A 27,474-nucleotide genomic window follows, 5' to 3' on the forward strand; every position below is an offset into this window, starting at 1 on the left:
CTCGAAGAGAATAAAGGAAGTCAAGGCGGGCTGAATTGTATGCTGTTTTGTAGTGTTATTGGGGAACTGTCCTGAAAGGTGAGGACATTATGCCCAAGATTTTACTTCCTTATGGCTGCCGCCATAATTTCCTACTTTTGATGAAAGTAGTGCACCTATGCTCGATTGTCCGAAGGCTGGGTTAACCCAAATGGTGGCCTTGTGGTTCTGTGTGTCCTGTCCAGCAAAATATTTTCAGAGCCCGGCTTATCTAGTAGGTTCTGGAAGAGATGTGGACGAAGGCAAAGATATCTCATCCCCCTGCTGACTTGTGTCTTCTGAAGACAGGGCTCTTTTGCCCAACTTGCTAAGATTTTGGACATATCTTCTTTGAGATCCTGGAAAAAGTCTGTCAGAAACTGTTTTGTGACAGGCCTCTTTTGATCAGGTCGAAACACAGCCCTGGAGTGGCTTTGTTATTTGCAGCAGCTTTTGCACTGGTAGGCCTAGGAGTTCAGGGTTTCAAAAGTAAGTACCTGACAGAACTGTCTTTCTTCAATTTTTCCCCTCCCATCCAGGGCACAGCAGCCAGCCGGATCTGCCTCTCCGACTGTTGCTAAACTACCAGGTACAAATAAGGCAATACCTTCCCTGTGCCCCATCAGGAACGCCACCCGCTTTCAACAGAAGTACTCTTATGATCAGAACACTCAGCCAGCTGATATTATAATCTGTAACAGGGTCCAGCCCACCCTTCAGTCTCAATAGTTCAGAGATTCAGGTCCGCTCTATGTACTACAGGTAGGGGGGCAAGGGACCCAAGTGACCACCACCATGAATATTGGGGGCCAGGCGGTCTCCTGTTGGCTTTTAGTAGTGAACAGCCTTTCAGGGAATGCTACCTGCAGGATGTGTGTCCTGATGGCTTGTGAAATTTCCAAACTTTTTTTATTTTCAGACACAAAAACCCAAAGTTGCCTTTTGTGTTAGAAAATAAGAAAAAATGCCCTCCTCACTGTGGGAATCATCTCCAAGGGCGAGGGGACATTTTTTGTTTTTCACTTTCCCTTACCACCAAGGTTTGCCTGGTGGTGATGGGCAGTAAAAAACTGCTACATGTCCACCCATCCTATTGGGCAGGCAGACTTATAGCCAATTCTCTAATGGTCCTTAATCATTTGGGCCTTCAGAGAAGTTTGACCAATGCTAAGATGGAGTAGGCTCCACTGTGATCAAACTATGATCTGCCCACTTTTAAATTCAGCAGGAGAATCATCATGTTGGTGATAAACAAACTCTGTCGCCATTGCAATGGAGTATGCTTCCCGCCAACATTTAATTTGGGCCCTCCAACTTATCATGATGGACCACATATGATCAATGTTGGATTTGACATCTTTGGTGTATGCTTCCTAACTTTGTGCTTTCAATCCTTCTGTCTTTTCTGACTTTGTTTTTGCTGGCCTTAGGGCTCTGCACATTTTACCACTGCTCACCAGTGCTGAAGTGCTTGTGTTCTCTCCTTGAAACATGGTAACATTGGCTTTCACGTGTGGCATATTTAATTTACTTGTAGGTCCCCAGTTGATTGATACTACAGGTACCCAGGGCCTGTAAATTAAATGTTACGAGTGGGCCTGCAGCACTCATTGTGTCATCCAATTAAGCAGCCATTTAAACTTGTCTCAAGCCTGCCACTGCAGCCTGTGTGTGCAGATCAAACTGACATTTCAACTTGGCAGAATAAACGTTTTCTCAGACCTAAACCTTCCTTTTCATTTTATGTAAGTCACATGTAGGGTGGGCCCAAAACAACAGCCCATAGGGAAGGAAGCAGTGTATTTAAAAAGTTGGACTTGTACTTTTGACTTTTACGTATCCTGGTAGTGAAAAATTCTTAAATTTGTTTATTCTGGACCTGTGGAAGACTCAGAATAAGTACTGCTGTGCTGCTCTGCTGCAAGAAGGACTGTTGCTGTCCTGCCCAGCTACTTTGCAGCCCAGAAGCCCTGCTGCCCTGCTTCCTGATTGAGAAGAACTGAACCTGCATCTTGAACCCAGGGTCACCAGAGTGAATCCAAGGAGTAGTTGGCGGGTCTTCTGATTAGAGCCTCAGGGACAGAAAAGTCCCTAACCAGCTTGAGCCTTGCACCTGGACTCTGCCTACTGTGAGTCTTGTCCCCCAAGTGGTGTCACCTGAGTCCCGGACCCTTGGAAGTGGGCCTGAAGGTGCTCTGTAAGCCTAGCTTTGGCATTTTGGGCAGAACCTATGCAGCATGATGCATCTCCTCACAGCCCCACATGGGAACCGCCACTGGTAAACACATCTCTGATGCAGGACCCTTTAACTCTTGGAAACTGCCACTGTGTGACACCTTCTCAACGCAGGACCTTGCATCACAGTCCCTCAGCTCCTTGGAGCTTTCACTGCACAGCATATCTTCGAACCAGGATCTCACATCACAACCCCACAGCTTCCCAGAATCATTGCTGCACAGCGCATCCTCTACGCAGGACCTTGCATCACAGCTCATCAGAAATTCCTATGTGCGTTGCGTCCTCAACACAGGATCTCACAACACTCTGCAATCACGTTTTGAGCTACTTTCTGCAGCCAACCTAACTTGGTCCCTTAGCCGGCCTGCCCTCCACTGCAGTCAGCCTGAACTTGTGACTTTGGGTCAGCAGTACATAGAAATCCGTGTGCAATTTCCTATTAGGAAATCACAAACTGTGATGTACCAATGTGTTTCAGACACATTTAGCTATTCCCAGTTGGTCACAAATGGACCTTCTCCATCAATATTCATGAAGTAGGATGCAATTTGTGACACATTGGGAATGGACAAAATCATGGAGCCATCAGACCTCCATGTCTGTGATTGCTTTTTAAAGCATTTTTTTAAAATTCAGCCTTAAAAAAGAAAACTGAGAAGATTTCTTAAATTTTTTTAAGAGAAGGCATTGGTCACAAAAGGGCACTGGTGATAAATGCAAATGTTTTGCGCCCGCATTCAAGTTACAAAATATTTATACATCCCCTTGCGAGTCACTATTAGTAAGGAACACCCTTGACACACCCCTTCCGAATACCGAATTAAAAAACTATTTTGCAATTCGGATTTTTTCAGATCTCCACTGGTTTAGCTATGAGCTCGTCAAGCACAAACTGTGGGAGCGCTTGTGTGCTAAGGAAGCCGCTTTCATGACCAGCTTCACTACTGGAGCCATCTCAGGGACTGTAAGCACCCACCAGTGGGTGGGGGTTTGGATTCACAAGTGCTCTGGTGGACACAAGGAATGGGAGTGAAAGAACCCCCTCACCAGCACTGTAAATGCTTCAGTGAGGCATGCGCATACGAATGAAGTATCCTTCTTGCCAGCTCTGTAAGTGCTCCTGTGAGGCCTGGGCGTAGCAGTGTCAGTGGTTTGGTTAGGCATGGGCAGATAGATGAAGAAACCCTCTGACCAGCACTGTAAGTTCTCCGCCGAGGGCTGGGCATAAAGATGAAGGGACCACCTCACATGCACTGTAAGTGCTTCGTAAGGCCTGGGTGTAAGCAGGACAGAGTCCTCTGACCAGCACTGTAAGTGCTCTAGTAAAGCCTGGGTATAAGGATGAAGGAGCAAGCTCAATGAGACCGGAAGTGCTCCAGTGAGACCGAGGTGTAAACACAATGGAGTCCTCCGAGCAGCACTGTAAGTGCTCTGGTGAGGCCTGACCATAAGGACGAAGGAAACCTCTGACCAACACTGTAAGTGCTCTGGTGAGGCTTGGGCATAAGGACAAAGGAACCCTTTGATAAGAACTGTAAGTGTTCCAATGAAGTCTGGGCATAAGGACAAAGGGAGTCGCTCATTGGCACTGTAAGTGCTCTATTGAGGCCTGGATATCTCTCACTGGACGCTACTCACAAGTTCCCGTTGTGAGCATAAGGACAAAGAAGTCCTCTTGGTAGCCCGTGGTTGAGAGTGGAGCATTGCTCAGTTTTTAAGAGCACCTCTATGAGATCTGGGATGGAAGGTGTTTTTAGGCAGTGCTTGGGTGAGGCTTGCGAAGGAGGTCTAACTCTCTGGGGTTAGCTGTGTGAGGCTGTCTTATGGGCTCAAGAAGGTCTTGCAATTACTGAGAAGTCTGCAGGTTGATGAAAGCAATCTATAGTCTAGCGGTACTTGGTGATGCCTGTGGCTGAGGCTTACGACGATCTCCCTCTCAATATTAACAGTGGAGTGAAATTAACTTCTGCATAAGGAAGGAATGAAGCGGCTCTGTAGTCTTAAGTGGTACTGAGGTGATGTCTGTGTGAGGGGCTCAAGAACTCTCCCCATCATTGTGAAGTCTGCAGGCAAGGGAGTATTCTGCTACAGCCTTTTAGTGGGGCTAAAAGGTACTGAGAGTACTCTGCTCTGCCCTTGGGCTAAAGAAAAAGGGTACTGTGAGTACAAACCTCATTTTACTACTATGATCTTCCTAATCCCTTTCCACTGACTCTTCCCTCCTCCATCTCTCCTTTTACACATCAGAACCTCATCTTACTGCTATGATCTACCAATTAACACTTTCCAGACTCTTCCCTCTTCTACCCCTCCATTGTTCCCATCAATCCATCTAACAGACTCACATGTCCACCGCTCAAATTAACTCATATTTCCCTATACTAATCCACCACTAATCTTTTTGGATTCCGGAGCAGAGTGGTACTCACCATAAAGCGCTTCAACATCTCATCAGGAGTAATAAGCACTATATAAACACAATTACAATTTGTACATCCCAAAATGTTTTTTTGTGGTTGCAAATGTCCCGATTCTGCGAAGTGGACAGTTAATGAGTGAAAAAAAATCTTTGTACATCTGCAACTTTTTCCCGGTCCAACCCAACCAGATAACCAAGTTGGTCCTTTGTGCTTTTAAGCACGATTTTTACTTAAATATTTTAAATTGCATAACTCTTTTTCTACTGGTTATACATAGATTTTTGTCACTTTGGTGTCAAATAATTTATTAAATTTCACTCTATGTTTCTATGTTGGTGTGGGATTTTTCTTGTGTTGTGTTTTTCCTGTATTACTGTTTGAAGTGCTACATACATACTTTACACATTGCCTTTCAGTTAAGCCTGACTGTTTTTGTAACAGCCTACCAGTGGGCAAAGCACTGGTTATTTTGGGGTTTGCTTGTGTTTCACCCTGACAAGAAATCTGGTTGCTGCTTGAATGAGGTTGCACACCCATATCCTCTTCCTGTTTTGGCATACTCAGACTTTTTGGAAAGATTTTCAAAATACTTCCATTCATTGCAAAGAGGCTCATCATACAGGCCTTAATAATCTCTTGATTGGTCTATGGGAACGCCCTGTTTCTTGGTGCACCAAAATATGTTATGAAGAAATTGCAGGTGGTGCAGAACACTGCTGCCCGCCTCCTCTTCAATCTACCTAGGCATGAATTGGCCAGATCAGCTTTATCAACGTTGCACTGGCTTCCTTTGGAGCAGCAGATAAAATTTAAATCTTTATGTTGCATTCATAGAGCGCTACATGACAAAGGCCAACCAATATTGCGAACCCTGGCTTCTTTTTACAAACCTACCAGACATCTTAGATCATCCTCCATGGCTCTAGCTGTCATTCCCCCAATACAAAAAGCCAAATGGGGAGGAAGATCAATATAGTATCTTGGAGCTACACTGTGGAATTCATTACCACTGAATCTACGTCAAACCAGCCACAAACTGTTGTTCTGGCGGTTATTAAAAACTTGGTTATTTTAGTTTGTGCCCCAAAGCCGTATGTTCAAAAGTTTTTCTGTATAGCGCTGGGAGGCCTTCGGGTAGCTATGCGCTCTATAAATGTTCATAACATAACATAACAATCAGTCTGCACTTAAAGAAAAGTCCCCTTGCATTTAATGCTTTGCTAATTGCTGTGAGACTGAGTTTCATGTAAAGTGTGGCAGATGGCCCACACTTTCTAGTTTAGCGAGGATTCAGGCCTTACCACTAGCAGACAATCATCTGCCACAGTTAGAGATTGGCCACAACGCTCTAAAGGCACATAAATATCATACATGCCAGTACACTCGATTCAGGCGGGAGACTCCCATTTGTGAAGCCAAAAACTGCCTTATTGTTACTGTCTCTTACCTGAAATCGCCTCTGTTTTAATAGATGTCAATGGGGGAAATACATGATCCCAATTATGTTTTTTAAAGTCTCCTACTTTTCTCATCTGAAATGTTGGCATGCATGAAATATCCAGTGGGCACAATGTTTATTTTGTTCACTTGGCATTCATTTTTTATATTTTACTGAAACAAACTCCGAGCGTGGGTGTTTGGAAACTGCTAAGTGGAAATTTGTTTCCCTAAAATAAAAAACAATGGTCCTCACACGCAGGAAATTTACTCCATGTATCAGAACGATTGTTCTGTTGAGTTTTCTTTGCTCAGTCCAGGCAGACCAAATCAGTGACAGACGCTCAACCCTAAATAGGGTATGCAACCCTGCAGTTATTACAAGCATAACCAATATGTGTGGCTAGCCTAACAGATACTAGTTCTAAATTATTTTCCTCCCAGTACAAGGAGCTAGCCATTTAATTGCTCTCAGAACTTTCAATTGCTTTAATGTTAGGTTAAAAAGCTGTGTCTCATAACTGCAAATTAGATCTTTGTTTAATTTGTACAGCTCTTTTTGTTTTTGTAAAGTCCTATTGTTGTTTAGTACTTTTCAGTATGATACATTGCTCCCGTGGCTAATGTCCTCTTTTTGTTTCATGCGCAGAGACTCTTATGGATCACTACTGTATTGCAACATGTTGTTTTGACCTGTATATCAAAAATGCATTTTTATTTACTGGTTTATCCTTAAGATTAACTCCAGATTGCATGAAAACTATATAGGTAGAGTGAACACTTTCATCCATATTTTAAAGTCCTTAGATTCATTCTGTTTCTTCAGATTCATTTTTTAGCTATTTTATCAGTCTTCAGATTTTTTCTCCTCAATGTTCGTTACACAGCTGCCTAAGAAATGATGTGTATTTGCAGGGGGGGTGTTTAATCCCTCTGCCATTGCTCAACATTGTAGGTGGCAACTGTTTCAGGCTTTGAAATAATTATTAGTACGGTTTGTTCAGCATTCAAGTATATATGATTTTGTGATTTTTTAATGTTCATTTTGAATTCTGAAATTGATCAAAATATTTTATTAGGTTTTCAATGGAATATCCCGGTTGCCCCATAAAGAGAGTATATCATCAGCAAACTGAACACTATGAATTATTCTGAAATAGCATTGTTTTATTGTATCTTTTCAGGAACCGTTCCATAGAAAATACAAATATTAAAGGAGCTAAAGGGCAGCCTTTGCATATGCCATTTGATAGTGTGTGGTTGTTTGTGAGCTCAAGCAGAATTAGCTAAATACATTTGGTTACGTTAGGGACAAATCACACTTTCCATAAACCCTTGTTATACAATTCCATTAAATTTGGTTAAATGCCTTATCTGTATGAAGTCCAAGGAGAGACAGCAGCATTATTGTCCAGGTAGTTCAATCAACACTATTTAAAGATAACCATATACTATCGCCTGTTTGTCTATGTTTGATAAGGTTGACTTGCAATGGCAAAACCATCCTCAAGTTGGGCCTTTGACATTTTGGTATATTTTGGTTCTAGAATTTAGTAATTTGATTTGTCTGTGGACTTATGTGTCTAGATCTCTATCTAGCTTGGAAATTACTATAAGTGCACATGCCATCATGATATCTATGCTTGAATTCCTGTTTGTGAGAATCAATTCCATACCTTTGCCGGCAGATTTACCACAAGTGGAACAAAATTTTTGTAAAAATATACAGTGAAGAATGGAACCTTGGTGCTTTACTCCTGGAGAATCACTGGCACAACAAAGGCCACCTGTTTGTTTCCCGTGCCTAGCAACGTGAGCAAGAAGCTATTTAAGCTACAACGATAATTGCTCCCCTGCTTGGCTTCAAGTTCCCTGACTTATCTCCTTGTGTGTTCCTCTGGCCTTCAGTTTTTGAGTGGGGATTCTTGGAGACCGTCTCATCGTTGCAAGTGAAGTTCACTCATCAGTCTCCAGTCATGAAGGACAGAAGGGACGTTTATGGCGTAAGATCTTTCTCACGCACCTGCGCCCTGGGAGAATCAAGGTTAGTACTTGCACTGTGTTTTAGTTTCATAATGCAGAGAAAGTAAGGGGAATTTCTCTGAAAAGAACTAAGCAGTTTGTTATTGAGAGCGCTTATTTAAAGAGCTGCCATCCCCCTTTGACATTTAATCGTATCTAGGTGAACAGGAAAGTGTTCTCCATTGGCTATGGAGTAATAGTTGTGTTCTTACTCCGTTTGTTAGGTGATTATAAAGGAATCCTGGAACTTTGTTTCTAGACTCAGTGAGACTCAGAAAGACAATATTGGTTACACCAAAAAACGAGGAAAATACAGAGAACACTAGTGAAATCTGACAAATCTCTAATTCTGTAGTGCAGCGCTTGTTTCCTGCCTTGATTAACGGTGTGTAATGTGTGTTTTGGTTAGTGTTGAATTGTTCATAAAACTTTGAAAGGGTTTATACTCATCTTGTCCCATTGTTTCCCACTGAGGCATTGCAATACAGACAAGAGATGTGATCCTTAGGCTGAACGTCATAGGAACTCCTGGTACCAGTTTGTCTTCCCTCTCCCAAATCCCTATCCCTAGCCCTCCCGCAAGAGCTATTCCCTCATTTTCTGTGCCTACTAGTTGTTAGGGAATAGTTCATAGGGGTGTGGGTTACCTCTTCGCTCCCGCAGATACCTGGAATTCACATGAATCGTCCTGGCACTGTCAGTGAACCGTGCCCATGAAAAACAAATCTGCCCACGTGAAGATGTCCCAGGCTAAGGTTAATATGGCAGACCTTGTGCAGGCCTTAGCCCAGGTTCAGGTGGCGGTAGCACAATTACGGGATGAGAAGTACTCTCTCAGGGTCGAACTGGAAAGGTATAGACGTAGAGTTGATCCTGGTCAGGTGCAACAACAAAAACATATAAAACCTATTTGAGACAACCTACATTGGTACCTAATAAATCTGTTACAACGGAAGAGGTTTCCTCTGTTAAACTAATTGTGGTAACCCCTGTGCCCATTTCCCTGGCCCCACCTCAGAGATTTACTGGGTATAGTAGTAAATTTGATATTTGTATGAATCAATGTCACTTACAGTTTTTGTGTAGACTCACTGCCTTTCCGGATGATGTTGCAAAGGTGGCTTTCGTCCTGTCTTATCTGGCAGGAAATGTTGCCAACTGGTCAATCCCATTAGTCCAAAATGATTATCCCCTTTTGTATAATTTCGCAGCGTTTAAGATACAAATGAAAAAATTGTTTGCTAAACACACCTTTATGCAAACAAGCAGTACAGAATTGTTGCATTTAAAACAGGGAACAAAGGATCTGTTGATCTATGTTACCAATTTTAACAGATGTATCTGAAACCCATTGGCCCGAGGAAAAAAGAACGCCATTGTTTTAGCTAGGTCTGAGAGATGACTTAAGGACGTGCTAACTCAGATAGTGGACCCCCCTGATGATTGTTCCGATTTCATAGATCTGGTTGTGAAACTCTACCTCCGCCTAATCGGGAGAAAGGGGGAAAAGAGCAAGGGGTGAGATTCTGCATGTTGTTTACTATTACAAAAAGAAAGAGGATTCTATAATGCATAAGACTAGTGAACCCATGAAAATAGGAAGTCTTTGTTCACCTTTGTCTAGTGAAGAAAAGGAGAGGCATTGCTCTCATAATCTATGTCTATATAGCGGTAAAGCAGGACACTTTGCTCGTGAATGTCCTGTTAAACCCAAATCCAAGGCCATAGTAACTCCCAAGAAGACAATTGTTTCAGTAGATGTTCCCTTAGACAGTGCAGAAAACTAAGTAGCCCAAGGAAATCAGGAGTCGATCCTTTTAGTGAAACACGACAGACTTCAAAACCCTTGAAACATACACTCTCGGGACCTCCACATAATTTTCTCATAACTGTGACCATGATATTGCAAAATCAAGTAAGGAAAGTTAATTCTGCCCTGCTGGACTCAGGGGCGACAGGTAATTTTTTAGATATCACGTTGGCAAAACTTTGGGAGTCACCTTTTTGCGTAAACAAGAACTTAAACCTGTTGTGGCCATTCATGGTTCTGAGTTATCTTCTGGGTTAATTACTTATTACTCCGAACCCATAACTCTTGACTGTGACAATGGTCACTCCAAATCTATTAATTTTGACCTTATTGATACTCTAACTTTTGGAGCTATATTGGGAGTGCCATGGCTGCAATAACACAATCCGAGAATTGAGTGGGAAGCCGTACAGTAACTCTAAATTCTTCCTTCTGCTTATAGTACTGTTATCAAGAACCTTCAAGTTGGAGCTCACCATTGTTATGCACAACATCGCCAACCATTGAAACCGTAGCTCTTCCCAGGCAATACCAAGCTTACACAGATGTCTTTGACAAAATACATGGCAACCAGTCTGTGTCCTCACTGCAGATTTGACTGTTGCATAGATTTAGTCCTCGGCGCTACCTTGCCTTGTAGTAGAATCTATGCTTTGTCGGAACCCGAAACCAGGCATCTTAAGCAATACTTTGATGAGCTTTTGGCTATAGGTTTCATACGACATTCCACATCCCCTGTTTCATCTCCCTTGTTCTTTGTTCCAAAGAAGAATGGAGAGCTTAGGATTTGTATTGATAATAGAGCTCTTAATAAAGTAACTATAAAAAACAAGTATCCGCTTCCACTAATTCCAGTGTTACTGGACCAACTCCACGGGGCCACCTTTTTTACCACCCTTGATCTTCGCGTAGCTTATTGTTGCATACGAATCTGCGAAGGTGGTGAATGCAAAAAAGATTTTTGCATGAAATACGGCCTTTTTGAATATTGTGTGATGCCGTTTGGCCTATGCAATGCCCCAGCAGCATTCCAATTTTTTGTTAATTAAGTTTTAGGAGAATTCCTTGATCGATTCATGATCGTCTAAATAAATTATATATTAATATACTCTGACAACAAGAATGAACATGAATGTTTCAGTAGTTCTTAAAAAGTTGTGGAACACCAATTGTATGAAAAACTAGAAAAATCTCAAGTACATGTCCCTCAAGTAGAATTCTTGAGTTTTGTACCCTCTGCCCAAGGGGTTCAAATGGACTCAAAAAAGATTGACGCCATTCTTAAATGGCCAAAACCCACAACGATAAAAGAAGTGCAAACTATACTTTGTTTTGCTAACTTCTATCGAAGGTTCATTACCCATTTTTCTGATGTAGGTGCTCCAATCACTAATTTTTTATGCAAAGGAGTTTCCTTTCTTTGGACCCAAGAGGCACAACAAGCTTTTGATAAACGTAAGACAAGCTTCACCTCTGCCCCTATTCTTAAACGTCTTGATCCTTCACTACCCTATTATGTAGAAGCTGATGCTTCTCAGGTGGCAGTCAGTGGTATTATATCTCAATGGGATCCAAAAACACCCTCTTCTCCCAAAAACCTTTACCCGCAGAACAGAACTACACCACTTCTGAAAGAGAATTTCTAGCAATTAAATTGGCTTTTCAAAAATTATCATCATCATTTGTGGGGGCACAGTTTCCAATTACGATTTAGTCTGATCACAAAAATCTACAGTTTTTTAGGTCAGCCATGGCACTTACTCCAAGGCAAATGAGGTGGGTTTCTTTCATTAACAAATTTGATTTTGTGATTACGTATAAATTGGGGGCCCAGCAATTAAAGCCTATACTCTCTCTCGGGTGCACATACCTCTCCCCAGAAAGATTAAAAAACACATGGACTCATCCCAGTGATTTCTCAAGAAAGGATAATGGCTCTTGATCCGATTCTCCTTTTTGGGAACAATGATGCATAAATGTCATTTCTAATAAATTGTTTTATCACAAGCAATGTCTTTTCATTCCCCTAAATCTAAGAGAACAAATTCCTAAATGGTGTCATGTGTCTCCTTCAAGTGGGCATCCCGGGGTTCTGGTAGGAATCCCTTGACGACGACGTTAAAACCTATGTAGAATCTTGCCCAGTGTGTACCACCAATAAGTCTTCCCATTCAGCTCCTGCTGGTCAATTGCTTTCTCTCCCAGTCCCGTCAACCCCCTGGCGTAGCATTAGTTTGGATTTTGTAACCAATTTGCCAAAAGACCAAGGACACATAAGTATATTAGTAGTAGGAGATTTATTTTCTAAAATGTCCCATTTCATTCTACTTCCAAAACTTCCCTCAGCTAAAGAATTAGTTAATCCCTTCTTAGCACAGGTCGTCCAACTCCACGGTCTAACCACTGTTATAATTTCTGACCACAGAACGTAGTTTGTGTTTAAATTCTGGCAAGAGCTCTGCGCCAAACTCCACACAGACCACCGGTTATCCTCGGCTCATCATCCACAGACAGATGGTCAAATGGAGTGAACTAATAAAACTATGGAGCAATTCCTCCGATCTTTGCTAGCCACTTTAACTAGTAGCTGGATGCAAGCATTACTGCTAGCAAAGTTTGCATATAATAACATCCTCCATTCAGCACATAACAGGTACCCCTTTTACTGTAATATAGGCTATCATCCTAGACTCTTACCTTTTCAATTATCTCAAAAGTTACCAGTAGTACACATGTGTGTTTCTGAGCTAAGAAACATTTGGAAAAAAGCTGAAACTATATTACAAGACACCAAGGACAAAAAGAAACTACAAGCAGACAAACATCGGACACCAACACTTGTGTATACTGAAGGAAAATTAGTTTGGCTATGCACCCTCCATTTAGCCATGCCTAGGAAATTACAACCCAGTTTCATTGGCCCTTTTCTAATATTAAAAGTGATCAACCCTGTAGTAATAAAATTGGCCCTTCCCAGCTAGCACCAAATCCACCCAGTATTCCACGTTTCCCTACTAAAACTCTTCCACCCCACTACAAAACCTATTCCCCCTCCTCCTCCAATACTCATTGCCAAGCAAGAAAAATTTCAAGTGCGCCGTATCCTAGACTCCCGTAGACATCAAGGGTGGCTAGTTTATTGAATTGACTGGAAAGATAACCCACAAGAAGAGTGATCATGGGAACCAGCAGCTCATGTCCATGCCCCACAACTAGTGTGATGTTTTCATGCTTGTAACCCATCTAAACCATGTCCAGTAGAAAGACCTTTGGGGGGAGGTACTGTTAGGACATTCTCACTGTGCGCTGTCTGTGCCCCTTTGCCCAAGCTACCTCATCAACACATATTAAAAAGGTGGAGTATTTAATTACGATATTGCCAAAACTTGCACTTTCAGGAGCGAACTTTTGGGCGTTGTGAACCTTATTTTATTCTGAAGATTGGTATATGTAATAAAGGATTTTATGTGTGATCTTTTATGTTACAAGCAAACTGGTTATGAGAAAACACTGACTCTTTATTCAGCACGTCGGTCCTACTGATACCTTTCCATGACTCAAGCTTTTCAATGTGCTGCCGATGAGTCATGCATTCCTCAGCATGTTTGTTTCCCACCTGTTTGATTCCCGTGCCTAGCAACGTGAGCAAGAAGCTATTTAAGCCACAACGATAATTGCTCCCCTGCTTGGCTTCAGGTTTCCTGACTTGTCTCCTCGTGTGCTCATCTGGCCTCCAGTTTTCGAGTAGTGATTCTTCGAGACCGTCTCATCATTGATGTCTGGAGGGCCTCTTTGGCCTTTGATTTTCTAGGGAGCCTCCTTGGCCTTGGATGTCTGAGGGGCCTCCTTGGCCTTTGATTTCTGGGGGGCCTCCTTGGCCTTTGATTTTTGGGGGGGCTCCTTGGGCAGGGACTTCGTTGGAGCCTCCTTGGCCCTGGGTTTTGGAGGTGGTCCCATAGTCTTGCCAGTCTGTTTGGGAGGGGATGACACTTTAGCCCTCCGTTTAGGGGGGAGGAGTTGCGGGGGCCCAGCTTCTCACTCATGTGCCCTTTAGTGGCAGCTGGAGACATTGGGGTGGAGATGTGTCAGACTGTATGCTTGAGGTACTGACCTGGGGTGGTGTGACCTTCCTCTAATGGGCAGGAGGTGGGGAGGGGCAAGGAAAAGCTTCTTAAGAACAATGGAGCAGGATGTGGGTGGAGGGATGGGAGTGGAGGTAGAGGGAGTGGTTGTAGGAGGAGGAGGCGTGCTGAACTTGGGTGCAGGTGCATGGACAGTGTGCGTGAGGTGGATGGCTGTTGGAGGTCTGAGTGCGAGCGTGTGTGTGTGTGTTACTGGAGGGCGGCAGACAGGGTGGGGAGGACAAACATGACGTGTGTATGGATGTTGTGGTGGTGTCTGCAAGTGAGGTGGGTGTGCTACATGAGGTGGTGGTTGTGGTGACTGCGCATGTCTGCAGATCTGCTGTTGTGGTGACTGTGGGCAAGACTGTGCAGGTGGCAGATCTGTGACTGTTGATGCAGTGCATGCAGGTGTGAGTGTGTATGTGACTGTAAGGGAAGAGGGGGAGACAGTGGAGGCAGTAGATGATGTGTGTGCATCTGTGTGTTGGCTGTGTGAGTCTTTGTGGACTGAAGTGAGCTGCTTGTGTTTGTGTGAGTCGTGTGTGCTATTTTGGGTGCATGCTTGTCAGAATGTGTGCGTGGGATGTGTTGGGGTGAGGAGACTGGAACTGGTCAGTGGCAGTTGGAGGGGGGACGGATGAAAGAAGGACACTGGCTGCCGTCAGTGTAGAGGCCAGAGCCTGATACAATCTCTGTAGGGCCGCCAACCCACCGTGAATGCCCTCTAGGAAGGCATTGCATAGCTGCATCTGGGATGCCAACCCCTGGATGGCATTCACAATGGTTGACTCCCCTACAGAGATGGATCTGGGGAGATCAATAGCCTCCTCACTGAGGGCAGCAGGCCTGAGGTGCCTGGGGCGAAGGAGATGCCCACCCTCCTGGGTGAGCAGGCACGGGCAACTCAGTGGTGGGCTACTGGGAGGACAGTGCTAGCACGGGGTTGGTGGTAGAACCTGTAGCTGAGGTGGTCCCACAGGGTTCTACCACCACCAGAGAGCTCCCATCAGAGGAGGAATCAGAGTCAGTGGTGTCACCTCCTGTTCCTCCCTCGTGGTGCTCCCCTCACCCTCCGTCCCACTGGTCCCCTCGGCATCGGAGGACTCTGCCTCCTGAGTCCCATGGGCTGCAGCTCCCTCACTTGCTAGTGCTCCTGCACCTTTGCCAGATGATGCTAATGCACACATGGAGAGAAAGACAAAAGGAGAGAGGGGGGAGAAAGAGAAAGGGAGAACAGGATCAATCGCAGCATCAACAACACAGATGGCAGGCACATCACTGTCACACACTGAGACTGAGTATGGGCACTATGGACAATACTGGCATACCATTGGCTAAGTACCACAGCAGGTAGGAGCCAAACACTGCCAGCTACACACCAACTGGGACCACATAAGTCCTGTCTGACATGAGAAAGCCACCTACCTAGCTATTAATACATGCTTTACACCCTATTAACCTCAACTGGACCACGCAGCAATATCTGAACTGGCATATTGGGGCATCCACTGACCCTGCACCCAAATCCCATGCCAAACAACAGAGATGGTTGACAAACACTCTGTACTCACCCCCAAGTGGCTGCTGTGATGCCCTCAAGTGCCCATCCAGCTCTTGACAGGCCACCGCCATTATACAGGCCATCAGGGGCATCAGGTTCCAACGGGCACCCCTCCCTCGTTGGGAGGCCATCCCCAGCTGGGCCGTTGCGGCCTTCCGGGCCCAGCATCTCAGGTTCTCCCACCGTTTCCTGCAGTGGGTGCTCCGCCTGCTGTATACCCCCAGGGTCCACATGTCTTTGGGGATGAAACGCCACAATCCCTTCTTCTGATGGGTGCTGACCTGCAGAAGAAACACAGAAGGCGGTACACCATCAACCTCACAATCCAGCCTGTCACATACATGGCCCACAGAAAGCATTTCCCCTCATCAGGCACACACATGACCGGTACCCCTGCATTGATGCTGCCACCAGCCATAACCCCACACCTGACACACTGCCAACACACACACACATCTCCATGCAGTCATGTCGCATGCATCGTACCCATGGTGTACTCACCTTTTGTTCTGGAGGCCCATACAACTGGCCATAATGGGGTAGGACCCCATCCACAAGGCACTCCAACTCCTCCGACGTTTAGGCTGGGGCCCTTTCCCCTGTTGCACGAGCCATGGCAGGTCCCAGTCACAGGTTACAGCAGCACACGCAGTGGAGATGTCGTTCTGTGGAAAGTCAGGAATCAAGTGAAGTGGTAGAAAGAAAATGGCAGTCACGTCCAGGGTGGTAAACACCTTCACCACCAGTGGTCATCATCATTGGTTCCCATACTCCATAGAGGGCCATGTTAGCCAATGAGGAAATGCACAGCGGGTTCGGACCACCTTCCGCCATGACGCCAACGCCAGCGGTGTGAGGTTACTGCCACCTGCCCCTGAATACAGGACAGGTGGGTGCCATTTTCTAATGTTGGTACACATGTACAGATTAATTAGTGCATCATTGTAGTCGAATATACTCACCTACATAGTTGCAGTGTCCAACATATAGACGTGCTCTGTGTACACCGCTGTAGTGTGTTCATGGTTCCTATTGTCACTCCTTTCTTACATTTGGGTCCCTTAGGTACCAACCACTGCGGAGGAATAGGAGGAGGCAAGCACCCATGTACAGACCCCTTGTGGACTTGGCTACACTGAACGACTGGCACATCATACTCACCTATTGTCTGGACAGGGCCACAATCACAGAGCTGTGTGCACAACTGGAGCCTGATCTGCTACCTACTATCCGTAGCGCTACAGCAATCACCCCTCTTGTGCAGGTATTCTCAGTGCTCTATTTCCTGGAAACAGGCTCTTTCCAGGTGACAGTGGCTGCAGGGATGTCACAGGCATTGTTCTCTATTGTGCTTGCAAGGGTTTTGTCTGCCTTGCTCAAACACATGTGCAGCTACATGGCATTCCCCCAGGTAGATGATTTACCCACTGTGAAGGCTGGAATCTATGCAATGGGACACATACCTCATGTTATTGGGGTCATCGATGAGATGCATATTGCCCTAGCCCCCCCCAGAGCCAATGAACAGGTGTAGAGGAATCGGAAGAGTTTCCTCTCACTCAATGTCCAGATGGTGTGCCTGGCTGACCAGTACATCTCCCACGTCATTGCCAAGTATCCAAGGTCAGTGCATGATGCCTTTGATTTGGGGATTAGGAGTGTCCCACAGCTGATGGCACAACTACAGAGGCACAGAGTGTGGCTAACATGTGAGCCTGTGTCCCCACCCAATGTTTGTGAGTGTTTGTGAGTGTTTGCCTTCAGATGTCATGGCATTGTGCAGGGCTAATGTGTGTCCCTTACTTCTTTCAGGTGATTCCGGCTACCCAAACCTGTCCTGGCTCATGACCCCTGTTAGGAATCCGTGAACAGGGGCTGAAAATAGGTACAATGACGTCCATGGGTGTACCAGGAGGATTGTGTAAAAGACCTTCGGTCTCCTGAAGGCTAGATTCAGGTGCCTCCATCTGACAGGTGGATCCCTATGCTACTCCCCTGAGAAGGTCGGCAGAATCATTGTTGTGTGCTGCATGTTGCACAGTTTGGCCCTCAGATGGCATGTACCCTATCTGCAGGGGGAGGGGGTGACAATGCAGCTGTGGCAGCAGTGGACATTGAGGACAGTGAGGAGGAGGAAGAGGAGGATGATGTGGACAACAGGTTACATTTGATCCAGCAGTACTTCCAACGACACTCAGGTAAGACTGTTGAACTAAGCATTTCTACATTTTAGTGTTGTACTGTGTGACTTCTGCATGATGCCAGTCATTCTCTTTGCATCCGACCTGACTGTCACCTATATCTTCCCTTATTGAAGATGTTGTATTGTTCCAACAGTGTACTGCTGTGAGGTGTACAGACTGCTGAGACACAATTGTTGGATGGGTCAACATGTTACTGGACATTTACACAGGATCACGCAGTTCATTACAGTTCATTACATTGTACATTACCTGTAGATAAAGCACTGTTACTCAAGTTGTGTCCAAGGGTGTTTATTGAAAATTGTTCTACAATGGGAAGTGCAATAGAGTGGGGTGATGGTTGGGAATAGTCAAGGGTAGTGGTCCTGTCTGTTTGTAGCACAGGTACAGTGTCCAAGGGGCCACCAGGAGGGGGGCAATGGCAGTTCAAAGTGGACAAGGTGACACAGTGGAACACAAGGGGGGTATTCAGGAGGGGCTCATTTCCTGGCAGAGGTCTTGGTCTTGGCAAGTGTCTCTGGTGTCTATCTGGGTCACAGGGAACATTTGCGGGGTGGTTTACCTTCTGCAGGGGGAGGGGTGCAGGTGGCCTGTGGGTCCTGGTGCAGGGCTTCCTGACCACTAGCTGCAGCAGATGTGGAGGTCTGGTCACTCGATTGGCTAGTGGAAGGGGCCCGCTGGTGTGATGTGTCCCATGCACCTGTTGCCTCTAGCTCCTTCACATCTTTCTTCAAATAAGTGTTGTTCTTAATATAGTTTTCTAAGTTCTTACTTTGATCAGGAATGTAAGCACACCATTGCTGAAATGTTAACATCCAACAGACATCGTCCTCTTTTGTCAAGCAAACGTCTAATGCAAATCTGTGTTGCAAAACCATTGATCTAATTGCTACCATCTCATTGTCGATAACTAAAAATGTTCCAGCTGTAGTTTTAGGCAGCTTATCAACTGTGGTGGACAACTTTCTAATCTTGTAGGCATTCAGTATTACTTCTACAGATGGAATAATTGCGCCAAATATGTCTCCAGCAATTTCACTAACATTAACACCTTTTTGTCCTTGCACGATCTCTCCTTGTGAGGTTATCAAGTTGCCTCACATAGTACATTTTTGAAAAAAAATTACTCCCATATAGCATGTTACATACCATCTCCTGGGCAACTAAACCTAAGGATTTTTCCACCAAACATAATAAACTCCAGGAATGACAAGATCTTCGCCATCTAAATATAATCCCCAATTTTCTATAAATTCAAAGGTATGATCACATTCACTTCATCCTACAAAATTTGTTTTGTCTAATTTTGGTTTCTTGGTATATACACATAATCTCCCATTATGTTGCCAATCCAATGTTAAAGCCACTATATCTCCTGCTACTTTATGTTCAAGCTCCTTGTTAGCCCAGATTTTCAGCTATAGCATTTATTAATTTCTTTTCCACATCTGTCAATATGCAGGTTCGGTTGTGTCTATGTGCATAAGCTGTATCTAATGTCATAGTAAGCATTAAGAAATGTCAAACTATTTCTAGTGATTTAGTATCAGGTTGATGATTCATGTGTTTCAGCAAATGAAGCTCTGAAGAGACTATGGGGGTCATTACGACGCCGGTGGTGGGCGTTAATGTGGCGGTAAGTACCACCAACAGGCTGGCGGTACTTACCGCCATATCGTGATATTGGCGGGTTGGCTGAAGCCAACCCCCCAATGTACCACTCTGACCGCCACAGCGGTAACAGCCGCCATTGTTCCACCTGTGGGATTATGACCCGGCCTACAGCCATGGTTTCTGTGGCGTTCGTAACGCCACAAAAACCATGGTGGTAGGCCATATCAGTGACAGGGAATTCCTTCCCTGTCACAGATAGGAGTCTCCCCCCTTCCTCTCCAGTTACCCCCCATCCTCCCAGCTCTCCAAACCCCCCACACCCCCTTACACACATATCCGCAAACACTTCCAAACATACACGCAGACACACATTCACAGAACACAGCATACACGCACTCACACCTCCATACATGCACACCCGCATTCAACACGCAACACACACCCGAATCCACGCACACAGATAACACCCCTCACCCCCCTCCCCTGTCGGAGACCCGACTTACCTGGATCCAGGTGGTCCTCCGGCAGGAGACGGGACGGGGCGTTGCTACCGCCAGCAGCACCCGCCAGCAGAACACTTCCAGGCCATATTATTGGTCATAATACAGCCGGCGGCGGTCTACTGGCGGGGTGCTGCTGGTGACAGCAGCGCCACTTTACCGCCATCCGCCGGCATGCCCACAGACGGATTTCTGCCCTTCTTGTGGTGGACATCTGGTTGTGGTCATAATATGGCAGAGGGCTGGTAGCCTCGGCGACGGTCTTTTGGCAGCCGTCGCCGAGGCGGTAAGCGTTTTTTACCGCCAAAGTTGAAATGAGGGCCTATGTCATAGTTTGAATAATAATAATATTGAACATATCTTTTTCCATGAAATAGACTCTGCATCAAACTACAGGACACATCATAAATCAGAGGAATATGGTGATAGGTTATGCCTTGTGCAATACATGCTGGAAATTGCATACACGCCTAGCAATCCCTCTCATCCATAGTATCTACCTACTCACACAGCAATGTTGAATAAACATTAAGGGCCAGATGTATCAAACATTTTTGTGATTGCAATGGCACAAAGGGCCGTTGTCGATCGTAAAAATGCGTTTTGGTAAGTGTCAAGTCCAATTTGCGATTCGGTAACTTGTTGCCCAATCGCAAATTGGATTTGCGACTACATAACGATTCGGTATTAGGAATGGGCGTGTCAAGGGTGTCCCTTCCTAATACCGAATCGCAGAGGTGTGTGTGATTGTTTTGTGACCGTGAATGCAGTCGCAAAACAATCGCAGTTACCACCTACTTCAAGCAGGTGGTAACTCATTCGCATTCCCTTGGAGACCCCTGCCCCTTTGTGAATGCATGCGAAAATGTTTTTTAAGGACAGGCAGTTGTCCCACGGACCACTGCCTACTCTTAAAAAATGAAAAGAAAACTTTTCATTTTTTATTTTTAAACGCATCCCGTTTTCCTTTAAGGAAAATGGGCTGCATTTTAAAAAAAACAGATTGCTTTATTGAAAAGCAATCACAGACATGGTGGTCTGCTGAGTCCAGCAGGCACCATCCCTGTGATTGTAGCCATTCGCAATGGATCGCAAATTGCGACCTACCTCATGAAAATTGATGAGGTAGGTCTATTTGCGAGCCCTTGTGAATCACAATATGAAACTTATAGAGTTTCATACATTCCAATAGCGATTACTTAATTGCGATTCGCAAAAAATTGCAATTAGGTAATCGCTATTGGATAAAATGATACATCTGGCCCTAAGTGAATAATTTCCTCGAGATGTGTCTACATGTAATTCTTTCTCATCAAATAGGGGTAAGCTATCATCAGTAGGTAATGGTCTCTCTGGAGTACCTGTGGGTCTACTTCCTTCTACATTAGAAGGTGTAGGTAAGCGGAAGCCTACAAGCAATTAAATCATTACTAATGCTAATGCAACTAGCACTCCTGTACACAAGCATCTGCATCTATTATTACTGTTTCTAGGTTCCATAACTTTCCTGAATTCAGACCTGTTTAGTAAAATGCTGCAACAGAAAAAGTCTTTCTTTTAGTTCCCACTTGTGCAAAGCAGTAAACAATCTCCATGCAACACAGTTCAAATGTTATTTGCAAAATATTTGTGAGTCTTCCTTAACCCTACTCCATGTTCTTCTAAATGACAACTCTACGATGTCTCTGCAGACTCAGACCTGGGTCTCTTACTTTCCCTACGAAGACTGTTCGATGGCCTCCAAAAAATGCATGGTTCAAACTCACTAATAATCACTTCCAGGATAAAATGTCTCACTCTGTATAGTGGCAATGGAAACTCAAGGCTCATTTTTGCCACAAAGTGCAGTTCAAGGAGGCTCAGCTGGATGCAAATTATTGTAACAAAATAATCTAAATTCTCTCTCAGTCATTAGCAGCAAAATATGTCCATTCATGTGAGGAGCACCTCCGACAAAGTACTGTTGCTTTCCTTGATCTCCGGACTACTGGCCTTTAACCATAACTGTCACTTGGGCCAGACTCCCCACTATCTTCCGGAATAGTGTGTGGCACTCATACTTCAGGCAAATTCTGTTCTCTTGGTCACTGCTCTCCAGGCACAACTCGCTTTGCCTATAGCACTAGGTCCTTCCCCAGGACCTGAGTTTGACACAGTCAACACCTCTGGATGCAACCCTCCTGTACCAACTTCAACTTGTGACTCACTAAGATCCCCATCAGACCAAACATTTACTCTCCCAGACTCTTGCTGGTCCCCAACAGCTAGACTAACCTGCTCCCTTCATCTCATTGTAGCCACTGGCACTTCAGGGAGAGGTGCTGTTACATCATCAAGGAGACACAGGACTCTGCAAGTATGTGCAGCATGCACCCAGTTAGAGAGACCTCCACATGTCACAGCTGTTGTAGTGACCAAGATAACCTAATAAGGTTATTTCCACTGAGGCTCCAAGCACGTCTTGCTCACATGCTCCTTTACCATCACTCAGTCTCTGGAACTGAGATCATGGTATTGCTCTTGTTGTGGCAGAGCTGTAGCCTCTCCAACCAGATGGGACCCAGAATGCACCTCATCAGCCAGTCCTTTACAGTAATCAAGAACCATGTAATCTGTAATGTTCACAAGCTCATTTGCAGGGACAGCTGGCAATCTCACAGCTCTTCCTAAGATGATTTCATGGGGAGACAATGTCAGGATCAATGGAACACTCTTACCTGAGAAGAGGAGCCGTTCATTTTTGGTTGCAGGGACAATAGGGACTCACCTCATATCTCCTTGTTCTTTAAATGGCCCTGTGTCCAGCTGAAGATTTTCTTGTAGGGGACATGATGGAAACTTGCTGGATATTGTGGGAGTGATATGGAGAGTTATGCTGGTAGTAGTGAGGATGAGTTGTTTCTAGGGACAGATATAGAATTCTGTTGTAGTACAAGAACTTATTATTCATAATATGTCTCAGTAAACCGACTATGCATGTGAGAACATTTTCCCACTATTTACTGGCACACAATGAAAAGAATATCACCTTTCACTTGAACTGCCTCCTGATTTAACATGCATATGTAAATTGTGGCTGAGTCTATCTGGTTGTGGTATATTGTCGGCAAAATAGTTTACTTTTTCAAATTGGTTCTTTTTTGGAAGGCTCAGTGCACCTGATGCCACTCTGATACTAGTACAATCCAACACAGGAGTGTGCTTGTGCTGATTTCTGTTTCATATCAATGCACCCTGGGCAGCCCTGCGGTTAGTGTTTACCTTTTAATCTTGTCCTTTCTTGTTGCATACAGGTGTCCAACTGCCCGGGATTCAAGGAAGAAGGTTCTGGTCTTTGGAAGAAACTACTCTCAGTAAGTAGATGATCTGAACTTAGGCTCTTTGAGGGTCCAGGGAGTCTTCACCAGACTCAGGATCATCAATGAGAAGCTCTGGCTCAAGGGTGGAGTGGGTTTAAATAGTTTATGTCTGTGGTCTGTGATGAGTCATTTAGAATGTCCATGATTACTGAATATGTTTACCATTTGGTGATAAGTCATTAGAACCATGTGACTGAATGTTGTTATCACCTTACAATGAGTCACTCAGGATGTGGTGACAGATGGTTTGTGTTTACTTTATGATGATGAGTCATTTCGGAACACTGGTGGGGGAGCTCATTGTTCCAGCTTGATTGGTTCTGCACATGTTTCTTTCATGAGTCATTAGCATGCTGTAAAACTGATCTAACAGGCGCACTTTAAATGGGGAAACTAGAAGCAAACAAGTCCAGGCATAACTATATTCTGGAAAACAAACTCCAAGTGTCAAATAGAGTTCAAACAGGGGTGCCATGTGATACTGTATTCTGGTTATTACTGCGCACCATTAGCTTTCGAGAAAATGTTCAAGCATGATTCCTGACAGTCCCGTTCTGCTATCTGAAGTACTATCAAGACTCATCAGTACAAGGGACAATGCTCAGGCCATTTCAAAGAGTTGGAAGCATACTCTAGCCAGTATAGATTTCAACGTTCCATTGACTTGTTCCAACAGACCTGAAGCCTTGTGTCAATAGCTGCAAGTGTAGTCTCTGCTCCACTTCCAATGCTGTACACAATAATTTCAGAACCTTAATATTAAAATGAGTTCCTCGGTCTGACTCCAAAGAAGTTGGGAACCCCAATCCTGGAATAAGATCGCTTAACAAACTTTGCTACTGTGAGTCTCACATACTCACCTGGTTCCCACCTCGGAGGTGATGCCAGACCTCTTATTTTCCCGAGCACAGCCCACAATCAGGGACCCTCAAACCCTTAAATCATGCCCTGTCCTTTAGGGGAAGGAGGATTTGGACAAGATAAAAAAGGATAGACTTTGAGCACCGGTCCTGCTGGGTGTGGTCCAGGCACGGACAGGCACAGACAAGCTTTGCTTTAGCGCACCTGCAGAGCAGCCACACAGCGGCTGCCATTAAGAAGCGGAGGGAGAAGGGAGGGGTCCCTCTGCTGGGAGGCGGGAAGTTGGGAAACACGTCGCTGGGAAGGGTTTGTGGCAGCAGCATCAGGGGAGATGCGGGGAAACTGATAAAGGCGGAAAAAGAGGCAAAAAGAGAATAAAAGAACACATGAAAGGCAACAGAGGAAAAAGGCAGAAAAGTGGCACAGAAAAGGCAGAAGGCAGCAGAGAGAGTGACATAAGGCAGCCACTAGGCCACCAAGGATTAGGAGCAGGCGGCAGCCTATGGGTGAAGGAGGGCCTCGAACACAATGAGCCAGGCAGGCTCAGAAGGTGAAAGGCAGCAGCAGCAACAGGTGGAGCTGCCTGGGCGGAGGTGCGTGGGGGGAGCGAGGCTAACATTGACCGGAGGTCAGTGAAGTCACTCCTTACAACCAATCACAGCATAAGTTATCAGTGAAAAGAAAACCAACTACAAAAACACTTTGAACTCTAATAACGAAATAGTACCTTGTCTGTTTATCCTAGAAAGGAAGTAAATGTCAAAATATTTAGTAAGATTTCTTAATCGCAAATCATAGAAATTCAGAAAGAAGAATAAAACTCAAAACCAAGAACAGGGAACCAATGGTATCTACCTCAGTTGGTGTGCTTACCAATGCACAAGAGCAAAATACACTAATTGAATTAGACCTGCAACCTAGTAAAATAAAATGTGTTAGTTGAAATTCCCTATTAATATGTAAGCAGTGCCTCACTCTACACACCAGAATTACAGACAAGTACTATCAATATATTGCGAGATCCTAGATTTCAAAGAATCCGATAACCAAACCAACCAATAAACCGGTAAAACCAGTAATACCTCAAATGCATTCACAAATATGAATAATACCTCCAAACAACTATGATCAATCTGCCATCTGAACCCACAACTGTTATCACATACCCAAATACCTCACAACAGACACAGACATCCATTTCACAAACTCATGCTTGAATACACACTCACACAATCAATCCTCCCTATTCCTACTTACACAAACTTGTTCAGGAACACTCAGTTTGCCACTTCTTAGGAATCGCTGCAGTTTAAGAATTTTAGGCAAATTCCCAAAACTTTTTTCTAGCTCTGATCAGGCATTAAAGACTCAAAAATTACTGGGGAGGCTTTGGACCTACTTTACAAATCCCCCAGAATAAGGAGGTACTCTTATACAACCATTCTCTGCTATCAAATTTGTGGGAACCCAATATCCAATAATTTGTCCGGTACTTTGCATCACAGCCCATAGCTTCTGCGTGACACATCCTCTTTGCAAGGCTTCACATCGCAAGACCCTCGTTGACGGCATCCTCACCAATTATGCAGGACTCTGCATAGCAAACCCTGTCACTTTTTGGAACCAACAAGTGCACAACATAGTGACGCAACCTGCTCATCAACAGCATTCCCTCTGACAACTCAGGACCTCGCATAGCATCCTTGAAGCACCTAGGAATCACTGCTGTGTGATGCATCCCTGATGCAGGACCCTCATCGCTCTAGAACCACTATTTAAGGTATTATTGTTCAACAGTCCATGTAGCCAGCCCTATCCCCATTACGGTCAACCTGAATTTGTGCCTTTGTCCCGTTCCATCGTGACTCAATTCAATCAGACAGTGTTTCATGAGGAAATTAAAAGTCTTGCACAAACGGACAGAGTTCCATGAGGAAACAATGATAGTAACCAGCAACACCATAAAACCAAGGTTTTTAATACACATTTTATGCATTAAAAATGAGCAGAAACTACAGATTCAGCATAGCATGACTATCAACAGCTCATTTTTGAAAAATCAGAAAAAGGATTTTTATAATGAAGTACATAACACTAGCCCATTTCAAAGAATAATCAAGAATCTTCCATTACCTTCCACAGCAACAGTAATCCTGAGGTGCAAAACAAAATTTCAAACATTCTCAGACATAGACTAATGCACCAATGTCCTAGCAAGTCAACAACTGAACTTCTGTCGGAAGTGTCATTGAAAATGATATATCAGAAGCACAATGGAAAGACTAATTCAGAATAAATGCCCTCTGAAAGAAATATTCAGTTGCATCACCCTGTACTATGCTATGCAGAACATGTGGGGAGAGAAGACTCACAGGGAGACATTGATTGGGAGGGTGCTAGCAGGAGCAGAATGAACTAGAAACTGCATTCATTTTAATAAAATGGTGTTGCTACAAAACTGTGGCATAACCAAACTATATAATTAATCACAGCTCAAAACATCTCCCTTAATTTATTTTACATGGAACATCATTAATTCATTAGTTACAGCTATAATTCTTATAAAAATTAATACACACACAATATTTATTACTCAATCATTGCACATGTAAAAAAAAGAATTGACACTCATTGTAAGAAAGAATTAGACATGGGTTTACTGCTGGAAACTTGTGTACAGGGAGGTATACAAGTAAATGGATTTAAACAAACCGCCACAGGCCCACAGGGTGACTACTGTTTTTATCTGGTTTTGTGATTTAAGGCATTCTGCACTCCATGTTCTCTTACTTAACACAAATTTCATTGTATATTTTCTGTATATGGTGGTGAATTTAATGATTATTTAATTATTGTATGTTTTGTTTTATTGCTGAGTATAATTGTGGTTTCCCCCAAAACATGTTGATTAAACTTTCTACCTGTTAGTTCTGATTAAAAGGAAGGAAATAAATCAAAATGTCAACTTTTGTACACAAAACCAGAGCACCCCTAAAGCCCTTGAGGTGAATGCATTTGTTGTCATAATTACCAATTCAAAGTCCAGATCATGGAAGGAAACATAGAAAATGTGACCCTTATGGACTCATTTGTCAGTTCTAACTGGTGCTAATACCATCACAGCAATAATTGCTTTACCATTTTCATTAGCTTCCCCCAATTATTTATGTAAATGGTGGTGATAAACAGCAATGCTGTAATGTGATAGTACTATAGTTAATTGTGTCTATGGAGAATTACTCTAAGTAAATTGAATGTGATTAATGTGTGGGTATTCGACTGCCACATTTATATCTTTTTAACCAC

This window comes from Pleurodeles waltl, chromosome 8, assembly GCF_031143425.1.
Source record: "Pleurodeles waltl isolate 20211129_DDA chromosome 8, aPleWal1.hap1.20221129, whole genome shotgun sequence".
NCBI classification, from domain to species: Eukaryota; Metazoa; Chordata; class Amphibia; order Caudata; family Salamandridae; genus Pleurodeles; species Pleurodeles waltl.